Source organism: Canis lupus, chromosome 10 (genome assembly GCF_048164855.1).
Source record: "Canis lupus baileyi chromosome 10, mCanLup2.hap1, whole genome shotgun sequence".
Classification (NCBI taxonomy): Eukaryota; Metazoa; Chordata; class Mammalia; order Carnivora; family Canidae; genus Canis; species Canis lupus.
In genome coordinates, this window is record NC_132847.1 from 4,603,003 (window position 1) to 4,626,732 (window position 23,730).

At 40.2% G+C, this 23,730-nt stretch overlaps 1 long non-coding RNA gene across 1 annotated transcript in view; it reads left to right on the plus strand.

Annotated features, from left to right (window-relative positions):
- Positions 1-13,864, plus strand: part of LOC140640843 (uncharacterized) — a 29,048-nt gene extending 15,184 nt beyond the window's left edge. The window contains exons 2-4 of the long non-coding RNA XR_012037453.1: positions 5,764-5,866; positions 6,450-6,586; positions 11,488-13,864. This is a non-coding gene — a long non-coding RNA (uncharacterized lncRNA). The remainder of the gene's footprint in view (positions 1-5,763; positions 5,867-6,449; positions 6,587-11,487) is intronic.
- The last annotated feature ends 9,866 nt before the right edge of the window (positions 13,865-23,730 follow it).

Here is a 23,730-nt window from a genome sequence, read left to right on the forward strand (position 1 = left end):
GCTGCAAGTTATTTTGTACAAAAACTGGAGAACTCCTTGGAATCTTAGACAGGGTTTTTTTGTTTGTCTGCAGAATGGCTGTAAACAGGATATTGAATGTGGTCAACCAAAAAACTGTTAGAACTAATAAATGACTTAAGTTTCAGGGTACAAAATAAATATATAGAAATCTGTGGTTTTTATCTACTAACAGCTGACTATCCAAAAGGGAAATTAAGAAACAATCCCATTTACAATCACATCAAAAGAATAAAATAGCTAGGAAGGAATTTAACCAAGGAGGTGAAACACTTGTATTCTGAAAACTATAAGATATTGGTGAGAGGAAATTGAAGACACAGATAAAGGGAAGATACTCTATGTTCAAGGATTAGAAAAATTAGTATTGTTTAAATGTCCATACTACCCAAAGCAATTTATAGATTCATTGCAATCTCTATCAAAATTCCAATGGCTTTTCACAGAACTAGGACAAACAATGCTACAATTTGTATGGGACCACAAAAAAAAAAAAAAAAAATCCTTAATAACCAAAGCAGTCTTGAGAAAGAACACAGCTAGAGGCTTCATGTTCCCTGTTTCCAAATTTTATTACAAAGCTGTAGTAATAAGAACAATATGGTACTGGCATAAAAACAGACATATAGATCAATGGAACAGAATAGAGAATCCAGAAATAAACCCATGCTTATATAGTCAATTTTACAACAAAAGAGGCAAGGATGTGCAATTAGGAAGCATAGTCTCTTCAATAAACAGTATTGGGAAAACTGGACAGTGACATACAAAGGAATAAAACTGGATCACTCTCTTATGCCACATACAACAATAGACTCAAGGGGCGCCCAGCTGCCCCAGTCGGGAGAGCATGCTATTCTTGATCTCAAGGTTGTAAGTTAAGCCCATGTTGGGTGGAGATATTACTTAAAAATAAGATCTTAAAAAAAAAAACAAAACAAAAAACCAATAACCTCAAAATAGATTAAAGACTTGAATGTAACCTGTGAAGCCATAAAAGTAGTAGAAGAAAACATAGGCAATAGGCTCCTTTACGTTGGTCTTGGTGTTGGTTTTGTAGATAAGGAACTCATACAACTCAACCTCCCAAAACAAATAATTGAATTAAAAATGGGCAGAGTTGGGGTGCCCGGGTGGCTCCATGGTTGAACGTCTGCCTTTGGCTCAGGTCATGATCCCAGGGTCCTGGAATCAAGCCTCCTATCAGGCTCCCCACAGGGAGCCTGGTTCTCACTCTGCCTATGTCTCTGCCTCTCTGTCTGTGTCTATCGTGAATAAATAAAAATAGAATCTTAAAAAAAATATAAAAATGGGCAGAGGATCTGAATGGACGTTTTCCCAAAGAAATCCTCCAAATGGCCAAAAGATACCTGAAAAGCTGCTTGACATCACTAATTATGAGGGAAATGCTAATAAAAACCACAATGAGAATGGCTAGTATCAAAAAAACAAGAAATAACAAGGTTTGGCAAGGATATGGGAAGAAGACCCTCAAACCTTGTTGGTGGGAATATAAATTGGTTCAGCCACTGTGGAAAAGAGTACAGAAGTTCCTCAAAAAATTAGAAATGGAATTGCCATATGACCCAATAATTTCACTTGTGGGTATTTATCTGAAGAAAATGAAGACGCTAATTTGTAAAGATATATGGATTGCTGTGCTCATTGCAGCATTATTTACAATAGCTAAGAAATGGAAACAACAAAAGTGTCCATTGTTGGATGAATGGATAAAGAAGACGTGGCATATACATACAATGAAATATTATTGAGCCATAAAAAAGAATGAGATCTTTCCATTTGCAACAACACAGATGGAGCTAGAAAGTAATCATACTAAGTGAAATAAGTCAGAGAAAGACAAATACCATGTAATTTTACTTGTATGTGGAATATAAAAAACAAAACAAATGAATAAACAAAACTCCTGGAAGTAAAGAACAGATTGGTGGCTGCCAGAGGAGAGGGCAATTCAGATTATGATTGATCAAAAAGTACAGATATCCAGTTGCAAAATAAATACATCATGGGGCTGCAATGTATAACATGGTGATAATAGTCAAAATATTGTATTGCGTATTTGGAAGAGTTGGCCTTGGAAGTCTCTTAATAAGAAAAATTTTATAACTCTATATGGTGACAGATGGTTAACTAGACTGTGGTGATCATTTTGCAATGTATACAAATATCTAATCATTATGTGGTACACCCAAAACTAATATAATCTTACATTCAATTATGCTTTAATAAAAAGCAGATTGTACTAAAATTATGAGATACGAAAGCTCCTAAAGATGTGAAAGTAATAATTCTAATAATACAGGTAATAATGATAGTTTAACAAACCCTATAAACTAAAAAACCCAGTAGATGAAAATTAGGCACAGGAGTTGTTTTGTGTCTCATAATGAGTGCTGGTGTGTAGTTCTCACTTACAGCGGTGATCTTGGTTATTGACACACAGTGCTGAAGCAGGAGGTGGTGGTTCTCAAAGCATAGTCCCTGCCAGCAGCATCTGCAACTTCTGGAAACCTGTGAAAAATGTAAATGATCAAGTCCTACTCAGAGCCACTGAAGCAGAAACTGAGTCTGGGTCCAGGAATCTGATTGGAACAGGTTATTGTGGTAATTCTGATGCATGCTAAAATTGCAGAACCAGTTGGCATGGAGGTTGTATGGTATGTGCTAGAAGGCTGGATGGTACAAGCACACCCTGAATGCCCTTGTTAATCATTGTCTAGAGAACGGAGAGATCCCATCTTCCATCTATATTCCCATCAAGTGGAATGTGTAGAAGAACATGTTGTTTAGCATTCAAGGTCAGGGGTTCCTGGGTGGCCAACCAGAGCATCTCCTTTGTAATGAAGAAAGTGTGGATGGCAGGACTTGATGTCCTTGGAATGCTCACCATGCAAGGAGGAGAAAGGCTACAGATAATTGCTAGGCTAGCTGCTATCCCATAAGAGTTAGCAGCAGATGTTTTGTCCAGTCTCTGCTCCTGGACTCCCAAGACATAAGTTCCCCTCATAAGCCTGTGTATTGCTCAACATCTCTAGGTCTTTGGTCATGGACCATCACCCACCCTTGGCATAATCTGTGAGGGTATAGCAACATGGAGGTTAAGTTTCTTGGCTTTGGTGTTAAACAGCTCCATCTTGAATCTGGCCTCTGCCATTACAACTGTAACTTTGTACCAATTCCCAATTTCAATTTTTTTTGCTAATCTGGAACATGAAAACAACTTTACATTGTTCATTGGACTTGTGTCAGTATCAAATAAGATTTAAACTAATTGAAAAGCTCACAGGTACATTCTCTAGGAAATAGAGACTTATTGAATCGTCCAAATGTTGTAAGGATTGTTATTTTCTTTGTAGGGTTGCCAGAAATAGCAAATAAAAAGAGAGGACACCCAGTTTAATTTGCATTTCCTATACACAGTTGTATGATCCTTCATTTTCCTGTTCTTTGCTCTTTCGTGTGCATGGAACATATTTGTACTATAAAATTATTCATCTTTTTAAAAATTACTCATCTTTAAAAAATTTATTTATTTTAGCGGGGGAGGGACAGGGGGAGAGAGAGAGAGAGAGAGAGAATCCTCAAGTAGACTCCCCACTGAGTGTGGAGCAGGAAGTGGGGCTTGTTCCCAGGACCATGAGATCATGACCTGAGCTGATTACCAAGAGTCGACTGCTCAACTGACTGAGCCACCCAGGTGCCTCATAATTATTCATTGCTTAACTGGAATTTAGATTTCTCTAGGTGTCCTGTATTTTGTCTGATAACTCTATTCCGAGGTTTCAGATAAGTAATACAGCTAAGAGGACCCAGCCAGGTAACTTGTCCAAGGTCACGTGGTTAGTAAGGAATGTAATTGGGATGAAGGCTTGTCATCCATTCCAACATCAGATTCTTTCTATGTTCTGCTGTCCCTCACCCTTGATAACCAATGAATTTCTGTGGGACCAATGAATTTCTCTGGAAGGACTGATTTTTTCCCCCTTTTAAAAGCTGTGTTGGAGTGCCTCTTGGAGTCCCATAAATGGGAACATATTTAGATAGAAATATCTCTGTGGTTTGCATTTTTTTTAAGTGCGCTTTTCTAATGACCAGAACACCAAAGAATTCTCTTACCTTCCTTAGAAAAATATAAGGGAAACCCAGGGATTACTGTCTGGAGTTTATGTCAGTATTTAGCACATGTCATATTTATTAAAGGGTATTCTCTGTCTTTTTATCTTGGAGATGTCCTTAGATCCTACAGTTTTTAAAGAAATATATATTAAATTATTCAAGTGACCCAAGCATTGATCTATCTGTTGGTGAGTTGAGAAAATACTGATAAATGAAAAAAAAATTCTGTGCTCCTGTAAACACGATGACTTATACTGAGTGTGATTTATTTTCTGAGTTACGAAGTCAAATGGTTTTATTTTAATTTTAAAACATACCTTGATCTTTATTTCACAATTGAAAAAAAAGTCCAAAACTTGCTGAGTCACTATTGAAAATATTAATTTCTTTCTTCCTTTTGACCTCCTTTTCAGAGAAATTACTCAGGAGGGTGACTGTTTGAGACAAATGAAATAGAGTAAAATACATATGAGAAGAGAAGGTGTAAGAGATGGATAATGAGGTTGATAAAAATGTATGGCACTTTGGCATTTTCAAATTACTTGGCAATCAATTTGACTACCGATGTTGAAATTCATTCATTATCCAAAATGGCTGAGGTTGCAGGAATTTGCAGCTGTTGTGACATTGCCCATAGCAACCCTGCAAATACCTCAGAAATATTAATAGGACAGGGCTTGCTCTGCACCCGGGACAGTGTCAGGGCTCCTGGGATAAAAAGATAATTGAACTAGATCAATCCTGACTCCTGCCCATTTACAGCCATTTGGGGAGACAAGACATAGCAATCTGAAGTGAAGCAGGGGGCGCATAAATCTAAACGGTGTATAGTCAATACGAGACCGTGTGGTTCAGAATTCAAGCTCAGAATATAACTTCTTTCCTCAGGTGAATTTAAGCAGATGCCAGCATCCTTAAGTACATATTGCTGCTACCTTAAATCAGATTATTTGAATTCTCCTTTGTAGTCTCTTTTATCCACTGTATAAACTGTATGAGCACAAAATTAGGGCAATATTATCATTTTTCTTATGAGAGGAATTTAAAAATGGATTTGGAGGACAAGCTGAGTATATGAACTTTAGGATCTTGATAAAATGTCAACTCTGTGGCTATAATATTTAATTATTAATTTGCTAATATTATAAATCTAAAAATACATATGTAAAATGAGATGATTTTAAAGATATTGCTTTTATCTAGGCTCATATTTTCTTAGAGTCCCAACACTTTCACTTCTGCCTTAGTTACTGAAGACATCACTTTTCTAAACCCTTGTATGATGATGTTGGGTGTTGGGTTCAGAGTAGCCATTTGCTTAACATTGTTATTTAACAGAGCTATTTTTAAAAAATATTCTCAGTGTGTTGTTGAGATCTGTAAGACATACTCAGTGTGTTGCTTTTCAGGTGATCTTGAAAAACTTTGTTTACCAAAACAACCCACTGAGTTTGTGTTAAATTTATTATTCTGCTTTTTTAAAAATCAGCTTTGTCAGCTAAGCACTCTTATACATCCAAAACTGACACTGACTTTGGTCACCTCAGGCTATCATGGCAGAGACTGTAATGCTTCCTGATGCTACATTTCTTTTCCTATATTTCCCAGCCTGCTTGCAATGAGATGAGATTCAGTGAGGAGTGCTGGCCAATAGAACATGAGGAACAGTGATTGTGTCTCTTCCCGGCATATGATAGAGGAAAGGCCATGGGTAAGCTTCTAGTTGGCAAGCCACATATTCCCCATGGTGCCCTTATAAGATAGTAGAGGCTCTGTTGTCCTGGATTCCTGAATGACCATGTGGAACTGAGGTTTGCCAACCCATGAGGGCCATGAAGCATGAGCAAGAAATAAACAAGTTGTGTTAAGCCACAGAGTCTTTGATGCTGATTCATTACTGCAGCATGTCCTTGCTTATTCTTACTAACTAATGTCTTCTCAAAACAAATCAAAGAAAACAGCAGCTGGGGAATCTGGCTGCCTCAGTTGGTACAGTATGCAACTCTTGATCTTGGTTGAGGTCATGAGTTTGAGCTCATATTGGATGTAGAGATTACTTAAAAATAAAATCTTAAAAAAACCAAAACAACAACAGAGAGGTTGCTCCATTGTGTGACATATTGTCTAGACTTGAGTAAAAACCAAGCCTGATAATGCCTTTCACTGGACATCACGCATATGCTTGGAAGATGGAAGTATCAGTACCAGTAGAAGCAGCTGTGCCCTGTTCAAACGGAAATCTACCCTGCACATGGTTGTACTCTTTTGTGACAGTGACTTGCTTTTTATTCTAGAGAGTGTTGTAATCATATCCGAGAGCCTGAGGACACCTAAAAAAGACTAAGCTGAGTCTTTCAAATGAAACCAGACATAGAGTTTGTAGGAATCTGAAAAAGAAAGATTTACTTCATGGAAAATCTCCAGTTGAAAGGTAAAACAAGTGTCCATTAACCGATGAGTGGATAAACAAAACGTAGTGTATTTATATAATGGAATATTATTTGGCTTGAATAAGGAATGAAGCGCTGACACCTGCTACCACATGAATAAACTTTGAAAACATTATGCTCAGTGAAGGAAGCCAGACACAGAAGGACAAGTACTGTATGATTCCATTTATAGGAGGTACTTAAAACAGACAAATTTATAGAGACAGAAGGTAGAATGGAAGTTATGAGGGGCTAAGAGGTGGGGGAAATGGGAAGTTGTTTAATGGGCATAGTTTCTGTTCGGGAAAAAACACTGGAGATGGATAGTGGTGATGGTTGCACACCATTGCAAATGTACTTCATGCCATTGAACTGTACACTTAAAAATAGTTAAAATGGGAAATTTTGTGTTATGTATGTTTAATCACACATAGTCCATCTCCGAAGATTCTTAAGGTATGTGTCATTCTCATGGAGGGGATACAGGGGTTTGATACAATGCTGATTTGCCTTTGCTAGATTATCAACTGCTGGGGCACCTGGGTGGCTCAGTGGTTGAGCATCTGCCTTTGGCTCAGGTCATGATTCTGGGGTCCTGGGACTGAGTCCCACATGAGGCTCCCTGCAGGGAGCCTGCTTCTCCCTCTGCCTATGTCTCTGCCTCTCTCTGTGTGTCTCTCATGAATAAATAAATAAAATCTTAAAAAAAAGATTGTCAACTGCTTGAGGACAGGAGTGTTATTTTGTCATTGTAAATGCCACAGTATCTATTAGAGTGTCTTCAGCATAGCAAGACTCAATGAATCCTGGCTGAATTGAATTAGATGGTGGCCTACAGGATTTTTCAATTTAATTTGTCCTTGGAGAAGAGGAGTGAGTAGATTTCCTGATCAAATACAGGGAAATGCTTTTAAAGGATTGTTTTCTTGGAACAGTTTGTATAGGTTTGCCAGTGTTTGACTGCGGGTTCGGTGCTTGGAAACTTGGACAGGAGCCAGGCAGAGCAATGAGAGAGGAGCCATAGGTTGAGGAATGAGTGGTCAGAATTCAATCTGATGTAGAGCCCTGGCTAAAGGTGATGTTCAAAGGTTAATAGTACAAAGAGATTGGCTTTGAAAAAGAACAGTCTTTGAAAGAATCCAAAGGGACACAGGAACAAACTTGATTGGAATTGATTGTACAGAGTCTCTACTGTATAAAAAAAGAAGACATGTGGAAAGCCCTTATGATGGATAATATTCCTCTTCCACTGCAGGAAAATACAAGTGACAAAAGCAGCCAATGCTTATAGCAACTGAACTTTTCAAAAAATTTGTTCAAAAAGCCTCTTTTCAGGGTGTCTGATTGGCTTAGTCGGTTAAGAGTCCAATTCTTGATTTCAGCTCAGGTCATGATCTCATGGTCATGACATCAAACCCTGCATTGGGTTCTGCACTCAGCTGAGGAGTCTGCTTCAGATTCTCTCTCTCCCTCTGCCTCTCCCCCACAATAAAGAAATAAATTAAAAAAAATCTTTTTGAAGAGAAAAATGATGCTTCTTGGATTCTTCCCTTGGACACAAATGATTATCTCTCCACACAAAAATAAAATAAATTAAAAAGGTTTTCTGGGAGGTGGTATACTCAGGGGCCTACAATGTAGCATCTAGATTTTGCTGCATTAATTGAAACTTTTATAACTGAAATTTAATCAAGTAATTTTTCCTTTAGATCATTCCTTACAAGTCATACATGAATACATTCTCACTGTATTAAAAAATAAAGACAGTGGCTGAAGCACACCAGGTTAACATGAAAAGCATACCCCCTTCCAATTCTCCTGCCTCTTTTAATGGTAAGGTTCATAGTATGTACTTCCAGGTACTTCCCTTAGATTTGCACACATGTGTGAATATATACTGAGCTTTTAATTGCTTACTTAATTTTTTTTGAGAGAGAGAATGTGTGCATGTGAGGGAAGGAGGGGCAGAGTGAGAGAGAGAGAGAGAGAATCATAAGCAGGCGCCATGCCCAGTGTAGAGCCTAGAGGGGGCTTGATCTCATGATCCTGACATCATGACCTGAGCCAAAATCAAGAGTCAGACAGTTAAAATTGGACCAACGCAGGCGCCCCCTGGGTAATGAATTAATGAAGTCATTAATGAATTACTTTATTTTTTTTACCTATATGGGATCAAACTCTTTTTCTAAAAAATCTTATTGAAGGTTTTGAAAGCAGTGGAATGACTGTAATGAAGGAGAATAACAGAGACCTTATATCATCTACACACCTAAAAACCACTGTTTGTGCAAGGAGGAATTGCCTGCATTGCTTAGGTATTTAAAGGAACAAAACTTGATGAAGTGATTTTCACGCTATTCATGTGAAAGCTATGGAGTTTATGGGACCAGAAGGTAATAGGACAAATCTCATACAATACACACACAGAGTCTACCCAACTGTGAAGTCACATCTTCAGACTTAGATATAAAAAGTATAGGCAACTTCCTTGTTTTTCTTTGACTGGTTGATACCTTAAGAAATTAACACTTTTTGGAGTACCTGGGTGGCTCATGGTTGAGCAGATGCCTTTGGTTCAGGTCGTAATCCTGGGGTCCTGGGATCAAGTCCCACATCGGGAGCCTGCTTCTCCCTCTGCCTACGTCTCTACCTTTCTCTCTATGTCTCTCAAGAATAAATAAATAAAATCTTTAAAAAAATTAACACTTTTTCTTTATGTGTTATATGTTGCATTTTCCTTCTTCTGTTTGTTAAATTGAGGAATCATAGCTAGTTGAATTAATTATCCAACCTAGAACATGCATGAAATTAAATCCAGATATCTTGGGGATCTAAAACCTGGAGGAAATTAGATTAAACTACAGATTTCTCAGGGAAGGCATCACCCTCGGTTGAGGGACTGATTGTATCAATGGTAATGTAGAGAAAAAAGGCATTGCCTTCTGAATTATTTTCTAGTTATTGTGTTACAGATGAACAAATATCTTGTTAGTTTTGTAGATATTTGGGTTTTGCTTGTAAAAATTCAGATGCTTTAGGCTGTTGCTTGTTCTTTTGGCACAAGGCCATCTCTGTCTTTGATCATTTGATCTATAGATAGATACGCAGAGTCTGCATAGAAGGTTGTACCTTCTATGGTGAGATGTCTACCCGCACCTCAAACCATGTAGAATCTCTCTAGCTTTTGTGCCTCTCTGCATGTCAGTCTTCTCCAGAGTTCAAAAGGGCTTCCTGGAGTGGAGTGGAGACTAGGTGGATTTGGGGCCTCAACTCCTACTTGGAACCAAGTCAGCAACATTTTAGGATAAGAATCTTGAGTCTGGTGAACCATAGTCAATAGTCAACACATGTGAATTCCCTCGTCTTTCTCTTTCTGGTGCCATAAGATTCTAAAACAGGCTTGTGTCCACCCATACTTCCTCATTTTTTGTTTTAAGATTATATGTATGTATGTATGTATGTATGTGTGTGTGTGTATGTATTTATTTATTTAAGAGGATGAGAAAGTGTATGAACAGGGGAGGAGCAGAGGCAAAGGAAGAAAGAATCTCAAGCATACTGTGTGCTGAGCGCAGAGCCCACATGGGGCTTGATCCCATGACCTTGAGATCATGACCTGAGCTAAAACCAAGAGTTGGACATTTAACTAACTGAGCCACCCAGGCATCCCTGAGTCCCTCATTTTTTAAATCTTTAGAAAAAAAAATTAAAAAAAAATTGAGTATTCTCTATTCCCAGTGTGGGGCTTGATCTCATGATTCCATGATCAAGAGTTGCATGCTCTTCTGACTGAGTCAGCTAGGTACTCCAGTTACCTATTTTTTTTTTAAGATTTATTTATTTATTTTAGAGAGAAAGAGAGAGCACGAATGGGAGGGGCAGAGGGAGGGACACAGGGAGAAGCTCATGCAGACACTTAGCACAGAGCCCAACATGGGGCTTGATCTCATAACCTTGAGATCATGACCTGACCTGACGTTTAAGTATTGGTGCCACCCAGGCACCTCCAATGCCCCATTTAAAAAAAAAAACAAATGTTGGTGGCTAATAATAATGTATATGTTTATTTGCTTATTTAAACAATTTTTCTGAAAGATCTTATTTTTAAGTAATCTCTATTCCCAGTGTGGAGCTCAAACTCAAACCTTGAGATGAGGAGTTGCATGCTCTACTGACTGAACCAGCCAGGTGCCCTAGTTTTTAATTGCTTTAAAGACCTTACCAACAAGCATTGACTAATTGCCTCCTTTGTGTAAAACACTCAGCATTTATTTCCAGCTTATTTTGACCAGGGAGAAATACATACTTTATGTCCTTAGCTTTAGACTTGAGCAGAACCAGGTAAGCAAAGATATTTGGATGTCGTGGGACACTGGGTGTCTTAAAGTTTTGTTTTGTTTCTTTCTTTCTTTCTTTCTTTCTTTCTTTCTTTCTTTCTTTCTTTCTTCTTTCTTTCTTTCCTTCTTTCTTTTCTTTCTTTCCTTTAGTTAAACTGCCTGTCATCAAGGGAGTTGATTCTTGATGAGCTGGTTTAAAGCAATCATTGAGAGGCAGATCAAACAAACAATAAGTTTATTAATAATCTGTGCATATGGAGTATTACAGCTTCCAAAATGTATCTACTGGTTTTAATTTGTGTAAGCTACAGTTTAAGGAATGATGGCAAAACCAACTTGGATGGCAAGAGATGGAGATGGTATTAAACCAAGTAGAGTCTGAAATATCTGAAAATGCAAATGACTATGGTATTTGTTAATGAGATTGCTATTTTTGAAGACACACTAATACAGCCAATCTATTTCATAGCACAAGGTGACTTTTATGTTTATTGCTCCTTCTGTTTATTTTCTCCTTTTCTCAACCTTCCACTTAAACATTTCTTTTCCCTCTCTTTTTCTTCTAGGAGGATCCACTCAGCTACTGCATTTGGGTTAGGAAGCATAGAATAGGAAATGCACTTGGTTGGCTAGACTGGTCATGTGTCAAGAGGTTTCAGGGATCTTCCTTTGGATTCCTGGAGGTCCGCATGGCCACGTTCATCTTTGGAAAGATTCAGGTACACAGGAACATATTCCTAGAATTTAGGAGACATAGGTATGAGAGCCACACATCTGTTAACAGTTTGGGTGAACTAAGCGGGTGATTTGATCTTTCTGGGCTGTGAGTGACTGGGAGAAGAGAAAATCAACACTGACTCTGTGGAGGTCGGTTCACAATGGCTCTCAAAATTAATGCATATACTTTTTGATCAATCTCACTTCTGAGGGTTCATCCTCCAGACTGCAAGATGACAGACAGAACTCCTGCTGCATTGTTTGTATTATCAGAAGCCTGGGAGCAACACAACAGAGAATTGTTGAATATGTTTTAGTACATCTGTACTATAGAATCTTATACAGCTATTTTAGAGAAGAAACTCCAATGCCGACACACATGCCTGAGATATATTGTTAAATGGGAAAATCAAGATTCAGAAGAGTGTGTACGATGTCTTTTGTTTAATAGAAGGGAGGAGGAACAAGAATATATATTAATGTTTCATCTTACTTGCACGAGAAGCTAATTGAGAACCCAAACCATCTACTACTTTTTTTTTTTTTTAAGATTTTATTTATTTATTCATGGGAGATACACAGAGAGATGGAGAGACAGACAGAGGGAGAAGCAGGCTTCTCACTCAGAGCCCAGAGGACTCCATCTCAGGACCCTGGGATCACAACCTGAGCCAAAGGCAGGCGCCCCACCACTGAACCACCCAGGTGCCCCAACCCTCTGCTCCCTTACTGCACCTGATTATGGAGAATGGAAATGACACCTTACTGTCTCAGCTGACACCACTTTGTTTTTCCACTCTCTCTAGTACCATTTTTTTTCCCTTTTGGGGGACTGTCATGACCAAGCAGATGACTTGATTGCTTGTTACACAAACTTCTCAAAAGACCCATGAAGTCTTCATTGGAAAAACATCAATTTGTGTGTTAGGATTCTGAATCCCCTCATCTCAAAATTCTCACCTTGAGGGTTATATTTATCCTGTGCTGTTATATTGTGATTCTTACCCAGTTTTAGTCAAGACTGAGCATTGAAGACAAGCCTTAAGCCCAACTTCCAATTCTCAATAAATTTTGACTTTATCTTACCCTCTCTGAAACACAATAGAGCTTTGGGATGTGGTGTCCTTTTGCTCACTGCAGTAAGCAACAAACTCAGCTTCATCTAATCAACAAACTGTGTTGGTGATCTTGGTGGAACCACCTTTTGTTAGATTAAAAAGTGGTTGCCTGGCGGGGTGGGGATATGTGTGTAAGGGAACCATCAGGGGATGGAAAGTGGGGGGCAAGACCCTTCACTGAGTACTTTTACACTGTTCAATGATGTGAATGCATTATCTACCCAAAAGTGAAATACACTAAAAGTAAATCTTATTTTGAACACAGAAAAATATAAAATAAAATCAGAGCTTAATGATGAAGCCACTGAATTTCCTTTCAATGCTGTGAGCCCGTTACAATTTCATATTGTGCACTCAGAAAGTAATTTCCAAAATTGCAGTATGGAAGACAGCTGCTCAGTTTCTGTCCGGTTGTAATGGGATAGCTTGCAGATCCCCAGTTTATCGATCCACCCATGTTTCTAACACTGATTTCAATTAACATTTGTCAGAGCTAAAAATACAAATTTTATCTAGAGCCCAGGACTCTTTTGACAGAATGATTTTCAACATTGTGACTTTTTAGCACAGGAGACTGTGGTTTTAATTGGAAAACCAATTACTTCAACGACTGTTCTGCTCCTGCCCTTCAACATGATTTATATAAAAAGAGGCCCATATTTTTGGAAGGTTATGATGATTATTATGATTAGGGACAATTAGTGACTGGCAGGAAATCCAGGTGTCCCAGGGAGTATCGCATCTAACTTCAGAGGACTCTGAAGCTACTCTCAGAGACTTGGAAGACTGGAATTTATAAGTCTGTTGCTAAATTGAGGAATTGGAAGTAACAGAAAGGAAGGGAGGAAAGGGAAGAGAAGAGGGAGAGTGGGAAAGAATGAGGGAGGGAGGGAGGAAGGAAATTGGTAAAAAAGGGAAAAAGAGAGAAATTTGTAAAAGAGGTGAAAATGAGGGGCACCAGGGTGGCTCAGTCCATTAAGCATCTGCCTTACGCCTCAGGTCATGACCTCAGGTTCTTGGGATCGAGCTCCATGTTGTCAGGCTCCCTGCTCAGAGGGGAGTCTGCTTCTCCCTCTCCCTCTGCCCCTCCCCACTGCTTGTACGCTCTCTTCCCCATTCTCTGTCAAATAAATAAATAAAATATTATTTATTTATTTTTTTAAAGCAGTGAGAATTGAGTAGCAAAATGGACCTTGGCACTTTTTGTAGGACCATAGTTTGTTTTGACTTTTTTTTTTTCTTTAAATAAGGTATGGAGCAAAGGAGCTAAGTTAAAAGAAGAGAAGTGATACTTTGTAAGGTTAAATATCATGGAAAAGTAGGCTATGTAAATCCTTCTTTTTATAATCTATGGACTAAAAGATGGAGAAACTAGGCAGAGATAATTGAAAGGAAGCCCTGATCACTTACGTTTTATTATTCAGTATACACATTCTTCAGGTACTTCCTTTTTACCTTATTAAATCTGAGTGTAGAAAGAAAGAAATGATTAATTTTCAAAGTATTGTAACATAGATCTTGCATTTGCATAATAATATGTTTTGTTTGAATGGCATTTACAATTTGCCAGAGGCTTTCAGATCCATTCTTATTCCTGATATTATTCACTGTTGTCTGTATATGGCAAATGGAACAAAGAACATATCTTTCTTTCAATGCTGTTTTTTCCCTTTCATCCAATTAATATTTAACATTTACTGTGATCTTTCAGGCATATGTATTTATCATACTTCTTATCACTCATCACAAAACCCAATTACACATTCCAGAGAGAGTTCTTTTTCTTTTTTCTTTTTGCAACTCCTACCCTCTGTGAAGCACGACCTCATTTGGCCGTGTCAGTTCAATGCTTTGCTGATGATCTGCTCTGTTCACTCATGATCATTTTATTTTTTTCCTCTGTAAATTGACAAAGGCTGTCATTTGCATATTGGCACATGGGATTGAAGTTTCTAAAACTCAGGGATTCAGTTTTCCTTTGTGGCTACAGAAGCAGTTGGATTGAAATTCTCTTTATCCTGCCATTGATTCTGATGAAAATTTGGAGCCCTGGGGCCCCAGGTTTACACAAAAGAGCGCCCTGTGCTGCTAGTTGGGTCTGTGTTGCCCTGAGCACAGGGGAGGCAGCCTGGAAGAGCATCTGTGAGAAGACTGAGGTGACATCTGGGAGAGAACTCCTCTTAAGGGTGAATTTGAATACTGCATGCAGTCTCTCCATCAGCTCTATTTCCTCCCCAGCCCTGTGGATATTTATCTTCCTCTTTGATGATACGAGAGAGGTTAATAAAAAGCAAGAAATAACTGTGTCATGGATCACCATGAAGCTCTGTACCTTGTATAACTGTGGGCAGGGCTGGAAGTGTCTCATAGATAACAAAGCTTTTGCATAATTAAGTGGCACTGCGTGGTGGCCCTGGGGGTAGGGATTCAAAGCTGAAGTAGTGTGTATGGGGTAGTTAAGAGGACAGAATCTTGAGCCTCGTGATTAGCCTCCCTGCTGTCTCCTGGCATTGACAGTTGAGAGCTTAGAGAAAACACTAGTTAAGAAAGATTTATTGTCATGAAAAGAAGTTCTTTAGATGACATCCATTTCTTAGTATGGGATCTAGGTTGGGCGGATTGACATTGGCCTGGAAAGAGGAAAGATTTCTAATCAGGAATGACTGCATTTGGCAAGGAGATCACCTAATTAATGCCAGCTTTAGGGCCAGGCCACTGAATTTTTAATTATCAGTCCTTCTCAACGAAGAGTTGGAGCTCATTCTCAGTGAGAGTAGTGGTAAAATCCCAGGCAGTTAGAGTAAGATTGTTCCTTAAGGGAACATTTATAGGTAAATTGAATTTGCCAGACCTTGAGCAGACTATATCCACAACACACAGGCGATGTGGCACTTCAGTGAGGAATTATTAAGGTTCTTTAGTAAGAGATACTGGTTAATTTTAGTAGGTATATGCTGCAAAACTATTAAAAAGACTTCCAATTTTTTAAGGATTTATTTATTTAAATAATCTCTACACCCAACGTGGGGCACAAACTCACCTAGATCGAGTTGCATGCTTTACTGATTGAGCCAACCAGGTGCCCCAAAATGACTTCTAATTTTTTTTTAGAGTAGACTCCACACTGGGCTCAATGTGGGGCTTGAACTCACGACACTGAGATCAAGACCTGAGTTGAGATCAAGAGTCAGACGCTCAACCAACTGAGCCACCCAAGGTGCCCTGACTTAAATTTTTAAGATAGAAAGAACATAGGATCTCTATCACAGACCTTTCTTATGTCATAACTGAAGTATTAAGAAAAGGTACCTTTTATATCTATGAGGGAAGGTATTCAGTTTCAAATATTCGATGACTTAGTCAATGACTACTGATTCCTGAAGGTCTCTTCCAGCTTTGTGAGAAGTGTAATGTAGTAAAAAGAGTATCTTTGCTGGCTTTCTTTGTATTTATAAAATCTCTTCTTTAGAATCAATGGCTGATTTAGGTGTTTCTGTGCTAGAAGCTAAGATGCAGAACAGATGACAGTGAGAATTTATTAATGGTGCTGAAACTCTAGTATATTGTTCATAAAACCCAATTTCTGCTCATTCCTAATCCACAAGGTCCAGAGGCTCCTTCCTCTCTGGTAGGAGGAGGAATTTCAAATTATGGTCAGTTTTCATCCTTTTAGTCATGTTCTACTATGGCTGGGAAAAAACAAGTCTACTCTAACGTTATGTATTTCTTATTAAGTGATAAAAGTGTGGAAGTTTTTTTTTTTTTGGTCAAAAGTACAAAATTAAATATATAACATAAATTGGCAAAAGATTGATTTACTTATGAAATCTTAGTCTTTCTACTCTTGAGACAACTCCTTTTCCTCCCACGTGCTTAATTGTTCCTTCAACAAATATTTTTTTTAAAGGATTTTATTTATTTATTTGAGAGAGAGAGAAAGAGAAGCAGATTCCCCGCTGAGCAGGCAGCCTGACCTGGGACTCAATCCCATGACACTGAGATCATGATCTGAGGTGAAATCAAGAGTAGGATCCTTAACTGACTGAGCCACCCAGGTTTCCCTGTTTCTTCAACAAATATTAATTGAACGTCTGCTGTGTGCCAAGAACTATGGTGTGTGTGTGTGTGTGTGTGTGTGTGTGTAATGGAGGGAGTGTTTACAACTGGAAACAGTGGAGATATGCTCTCTGCTCCCCTGGAGCTACCCTCCTAGCCCAGTGGGGTAATTAAGGACGTCTCTCCCATTCACTGGTCATGGGATCTCAGACAAAGTGCCTAATGTCATTTGCCTCCGTTCCATCTAGCATACAACACGTGAAAAAAATGCCTGGTTCATAGAGCTGGTGATTGTATTATATGAGATAAAGTATGTAGAGCACTTAGCAAAGTGCCTACCACAGAGAAAAATTAGTTCAGATAGGTGTATTATCTTTTTCTGGCTCTTGAAGCAAAACAGTCTGTAGGACAATACCACTATGAGTAAACCTAAAGATAAATCATCCTGGAAATATTTCTAAGGCCACCCCATTCTCCAGCCTTCCTCCTGCAGAAGATTGCCACTTTGTGTTTGCTGAAAAATCATTATAGTTGGGATGAGGGAATGAGGAATGATGCAAGTTTTCTGTTCTGCATTACTTCTTCGGGGAGTGCCACCGTCTTCCCTCGCTGGGCTAAGGAACGCAGTCCTGCTCACCTAACAGAAAGTCCTGCTGCTCCAGCACAGCCAGGGGACTGAGCTGATGGACTCATCCATGCCGGCAGTTGCCATGTTCCTTTCCAGAGCCACCTGGTGGATAAGGTCCAGCTATGAGCCATGGCGTCAGGTTGAGAAGCTCTTTCCTCTTACTCTGCCACAGGGGTAGAATGAAGCAGAATTCAGACACAGCCAGTAGTGACACTCAGACTCTTGCCAAAGAATCTGAGGTATAAAACATGCCCCTGACTTATCACTCCACCTCCCCATCGATATTGCAATAATTCGGGGATATAAAGAAAACAGAGTCTTAAGGTCAAGGAACTGAAAATCTGCGTGGGAGTTGGGACAGATAATGCATTTACCATGAAAACTGAAATTATAGGCAAATAACAACACTAGGTAACCACACTGTTTATTTACCAAGTCTTGTTCACCGGGCACTGTGTTGGGTATTGGGATGCCATTCTTAAGGAGCTTGTAGTCTAGAGAGGAAGACAGGTACAGAGTAGCAATCAAAATAGAAAGGTCGAGTCTTATGATCAATTATGCAGGTGTTTTGCTGCTGACTATATCTGAAGGGTCACAGGGGAGTACAGAGAAAGAGCTAAATGTGAATGAGAAATAATTGCTATTATATCTCTCCAGTCGGGAGGGAGATTATAGTAAACTGTGATAGGCCCAGGGAGGCTTAAGATGGGTTTTAAGGACTAAGAGAGACAAAGGACCTTCTCTGCTGGTCCCTTCAGCCTGGTGAGGGAGGCAGGGCAGGCAAGGCAGGATGAGGTCCTACGGTTTTCAGAGGAAGCCTGAAATGAAACTTGAGAGGGCTGTTGGCTTAGAAGACCAGACTTCAGTGTTGGCTCTGAAACCTACTGCTCCGATGATTTGTGTTATCGCCTCGCTTCTCTGGGCTTCTCTTCCTTCTGCATAAAACGAAGGGGTTGGGCTGGGGAATCTGCAAATGTCTTCTTCTGTTCACATCTTTGTCCAATTTCTTCACCTGGAACATAGGGTGAATTCAAAGGACGAGAATCTGAATGAAGGCTCATCAAGATTTGGAAGAGACAGTTTCTTTTCATATCAGAGCCAGCCATGTGGGAGAAAATGCAACATCCTAGGTATTGCTTTGCACTGGGAAATTTCTAAACTCTTGCAAATGTTTCACTGCTATGTGCTTCTACTTATTATATATTGCAGAAAGAACATCTCTCCCCACCAGCCACCCCAACCACGGGCTCTTTGTTGTTTTTATGCCCTAGGGAGCCAGTCCTCGATCATGCTTCCCAGTCTTGGAGAAAAGACGGACTGACTGTTGTTTGGATCTATCATTTTGGTAGAGTTTTCTCAATCTGGTCTGTACTGCACCAGAAATAATGTTCTTTAGGCTTCTCAACTCAGACTGTTTTTTCAGTTTTGCAAAAGCAATATGCCATACACCACAGACCACCATGGGCTGGGGACTGGTTGCTCGTATAAAAATACACAGTGGTTGCCGTGATGGAACTGACTTTATAATTTTTGTAAAAGAATGAGTTCTTTTCTCAGAACACATTCCTTCAGTAGCCTAAAAGGCTGTGTTTACACAGAAGCAAATAAAGGGAAGATCTGATCATTACACAGGCATCCTTGGAGGTACTTCAGGTTAAATTCCGGAATTCCACAATAAAGCAAATAAAGCAAGTATCACAATAAAGGGAGTCACTTGAGTTCTTTGGTTTCCCAGCGCATATGAAAGTTGTGTTTATATTAAACTGTCATCATTAAGTGTGCAATAGGATTCTTTTTTTTTGCAATAGGATTCTATATTAAAACATAAAGCACATACCTTAATTTTAAAATACTTTATTTTATGCTAAAAATGTTAGCCCTTATCTGAGTTCACAGCAAGTCATAATCGCTGATCACAGATCACCATTAGCAAATGTAGTAATAATGAAAAAGTTTGAAATACTGCAAGAATGACCAAAAGGAGACACAGAGACAGTTAAGTGGGAAAATGCTGTTGGAAAAATGGTGCCAATAGACTTCTTGGGTGCAGGGTTTGTGGCAGTTTGTAAAAAATGCAGTATATGGGAAAAAACGAGGTGTGCCCATACGACTCTGCTGATCTTTATACATCATCGAAATGCTGAAAATGAAAAGTTTGAAAATCTTTCCTATAGTTTTCTTTTTAAAGATAGTATCTATTAACTTGACAGAGTGAGAGGGCATAAGCAAAGGGAGTAACAGAAGCAGAGGGAGAAGCAGACTCCTACCTAGAGGGAGAAGTAGACTCCCTGCTGATTAGGGAGTCCGATATGGGACTCGATCCCAGGACCTTGGGATCATGACCTGAGCCAAAGGCAGACGCTTCACCCACTGAGCCGCCCAGGTGCCCCTTCTCTGTTGTTTTATAATCACAATATCCAGATTGGTTGCTTGCAATGGATAATGAATAAAACTCATCTTGTTTTGTGTGATAGTTACAAAAGCGAGACACATGACTTCTTCCTGCCGTTCAGAAGGCCGGCTATGGGGAAGGGTTTCCTGTGGGCAGCACTAGAAGCACCATCTTTGTGCATCCGGATTTTCTTTCACGGTCTCTCCTGCAGTTCTGCAAGCTTAAGAACGGTGGTGCTCCTGCCCTATTCTTGTTTCCCTGTTCATGCTTACAGGCTCTGGGCTGGGCTTTCCGCTCCCTGGTCATCAACATTTGCAGCGAGGTAAAGGAAGAAGAGAGCGCCATTCAACACCATGACACAAGCCAGTGACTTCTAAAGGTCAGGGGAGGACCTGCTGGCATCTTCCGTGGCTCCTGTGCCTGGTGTCCCACAAGATTACCAGGTGCACTGGCTGGGCTGGTGTCCCTTTTACAGAGAGGCATCAGATCCTGGCAACTGATGGATGGCGTGACCTGCAGAGGCAAACCCAGGGCTTATTCCATTCATTCCAGAAAGCTCTCCAATACTCCCCGAAGCACAAATCAACAATCAAATAAAAAACATGAATTAACTATTGAAAAAAGCACAGGGAGAGGAGAGCTTTCCACGTGGGTGGAGCGGTTAGATTTCTGCATTCCCAAAGCCTACAAGTAAAGGGCTAATAGGTATTTTGGGCAGAAGCATTCCAAAGACAGACTAGAGATGCATCTACCTGCCTCTGGGTATAGGCTCAATGTGCCCTGGGTGCCCTCAGCCAGAGAACCATGACTGTTTCTTCCCATTCTGAGTGCTCCCCGTTGAAACTATTGGGTGCACAGGGTCCTCGGTGAGACTGGCCCTCTCTCCCCGTTCCTCCTGGGACCAGAGGAGCACAGGTCTCTGCTGCATTTAGTGCTCAGACTTGCATTTTGGCTCTGGTTCAGAGAAACCTGGCCATCAGCAGGCTAGGGGGCCGTGGCAGGAGCCACCCTGGGGACCCTGCTTCTGTCCCGATCATCCCTCCATGATCTTCTGAGGGTCTCTGCTTGGGAGGTGGAGACTGACAGCTCTGGCTAGCTTCCACCTCCCATAGGCTCATCTACAAGATGCCATCCTTCGTGGCTGTGTCTCAGATTCAGGCAGCCAGTGCCGTTCCGGGGCTAAACAACACTGCACACTTCTGACAGCTTTGAAGGCAGACCCTCCTGCTGGTTGTAAATCACAAGCGCCCTCCTCTGCCTAGCTCCACAAAGCAATCAAAATGAAAAAACATAAAAGTGCAGGCTGGGAAGAAGCATGCGTGGGCGGGATCGTCTGGGGAGTGTTTCCAGGGATCTCTGGCAGGAGGCTTCTTGTTCATGAAGGATTTCCCCAGCACTGCGCCTGGGGGGTGGCAGGGGGTGGGGTGGGCAGGATAACAGATGGGCTTCTCTCTGCCGCAGAAGGGGAAATACCTTTTGTCTCCGCCAATGCCCTTCACTGCAGGCCAGCTACTAGCAGGCACCCCTTCTGCTCCTGGCTGCAGTCTCTGTCAGGAGGCATCCGATTTTTCTCTTTAGTGAGACTAGAAACCGCATTTTCACAAGTGTTCTGCTCCCAAAAGGTGTCGGCCGTGAAGACTAGTGCCCTGTCCTTGTTCGGAGGTGCAGCTTCTGGAACGGTCAGTGAAAAAGCCAAAGGCATTTTCATTTTTAGAGAGTGTCAGAAATAGACACAGGCTTTCTTCTGTTTATGACATACTGCCCCCCACCCCCCCATTACCTCCTCCTCCACCAAGGTGGCTGACCTCATTTTTTAAAATCTTCAGGCCGGGAGCATATGTGAAGACCAGCTACCCGAGGATTTAGGATTGCAATTGAGAAACGACTCCCTCGTTGGAACCAGACTCTTGGCTCTTGGTCCTCTGATGTTCCTGAGTGGGCTCTAATGAGGGATGCAGGCTGAACCTGGTTGTTTGCAGGGCAGAATTTGGGCTTATAAATGTGTTACATGTACACAAGATTTGTGACTGCTAGGTCTTTGAGTTGGGATCCTTTTATACTTCTCTGCTTTCCTTCCTTCTTTTTCCTTTCTCCACCTCCTGTCCCTTTTCGTCCTTTGGATATTTTCAATCCATCCCACGGGTTTTAAACCCAACAAATGACCCACTTTCTGGTTGATGTCGTTATTTCTGACATAGATGTTTTGGAGGGTCTGGCCAAAAAAAGCATGCTAGGCTGCACGCTCCAACTATCTGATGATGATCTAGGTGGGTCTTCTAATCTAGGAATGCAGTTTGGTCCTGAAACAGGTTGAGAAAAACAGCTTCCCAGTTCAACATTTGTTACTGGTGACTTTATGTGGCTTTGCTTTTGTCAATATCCGGTAAGCTGCTACATTGTCTGTGCTCTTCTGTTCTGGATCCTTCTTGGTGGCAAGGATGGTCTCACCTCATTTTCATACCCTCTATGCTGACTGGTAGACTAATTGGGACTTCAGCTGATTTAATTTAATTCATATAAAAAGTGTGATGTGTCAGAGAGCTGGGGAAATGATTCATGCACAATTGAAAAGGGCACAACCATTTCATTTATGGATTTCTAGCTACTAAGCTATTGATTGGAAAGATTAATCTTTCCAGCTAAACTAGTTGGAGAAGTGGATCCAGGGAATCATTCCAGGGTTCTGTTATTTCCACAATGTTGTCAGGCATATTTGGAGCATTTTGGAAAGCTCTTGGAAACCTACTAGTTTGTGAGAGGAAATGTCCAGAGGAAATGTTTCAAATACTGAGGAATGTTTTCTTAACTCTCATAATCCCTGAATAGGAAAAATGTGTTTACTATAAAAATGTTTTCGGGGAACGGTGATAACAAAAATGCAGGAAGGTTAGTTTCTTGAGAGGAACAGAAATTAAAATTAGTTTTTGTGAAACTTTGTCGTCTGCATGGAGTCTGATGAAATAGAGGAGTCCTTTCCCATCCAACTTACACAGTGCACAAGATATTGAAGACTATGAAGAAAGCAACAGTGGTTGATTAACTGTCTTAAGTTAATGATTAAAATTTGTGTTTTTAGGGGCACCTGGGTGGCTCAGTGGTTGAGTGTCTGCCTTTGGCTCAGGTCGTGATCCCAGGGTCCTGGGATTGAGTCCTGCATCGGGTTCCCTGCAGGGAGCCTGCTTCTCCCTCTGCCTCTCTCTGTGTCTTTCATGAATCTTTATAAAAAATTGTATTTTACTTAGCAGATTCCTTTCTAGAAGGGGCTGTGTTGGTTGATGCATAAGCTGATGAATGGCTGGAGCTGGTATGTGAGGCACAAGAAAAGCATGTTTGGGACTCACAGACTTTTGTCATGTTACTTTCTAAGGATGATAGATTGAGGTAACTGCCTAGCTCTTATTTGGCTGCCTGAAGTTTGCAAGCTCAGTGAAGGATTAGTTGCTTAGGACATTAGGGAGGCTTTTAGAAGAAGAAAGGAGAGAAGCATGGTAAAGTGTTCATGACCAGAGCAGAAGTGAAGGAGGAGAAAGCATGGTCTCAGGAGGATTTTTGTTTAATATATAATTTATCTTACATCTCTTCCTTAAATTTTTTTTTTATTATTGAAGTTAGTTGTCATATAATGTTACAATAATTTCAAATGTGCAACCTAGGGATCTGAAAACTCTATACATCAGTCAATGCTCACTATGAGAAGTGTAGTCACCCTGAGACACTATTGCAATATTACTGACTGTATTCCCAGGTTATACTTTTCATCTCTGTGATTTATTTATTTTATAGCTGGAAGTTTGTACCTCTTAATCCCCTTTATCTATTTAAGAGTCTGTTTTTGTGTTAATTTGTTTGCTTGTTTACTTGTTTTGGTTTTTAGATTCCACATGTAAGTGCAGTCATG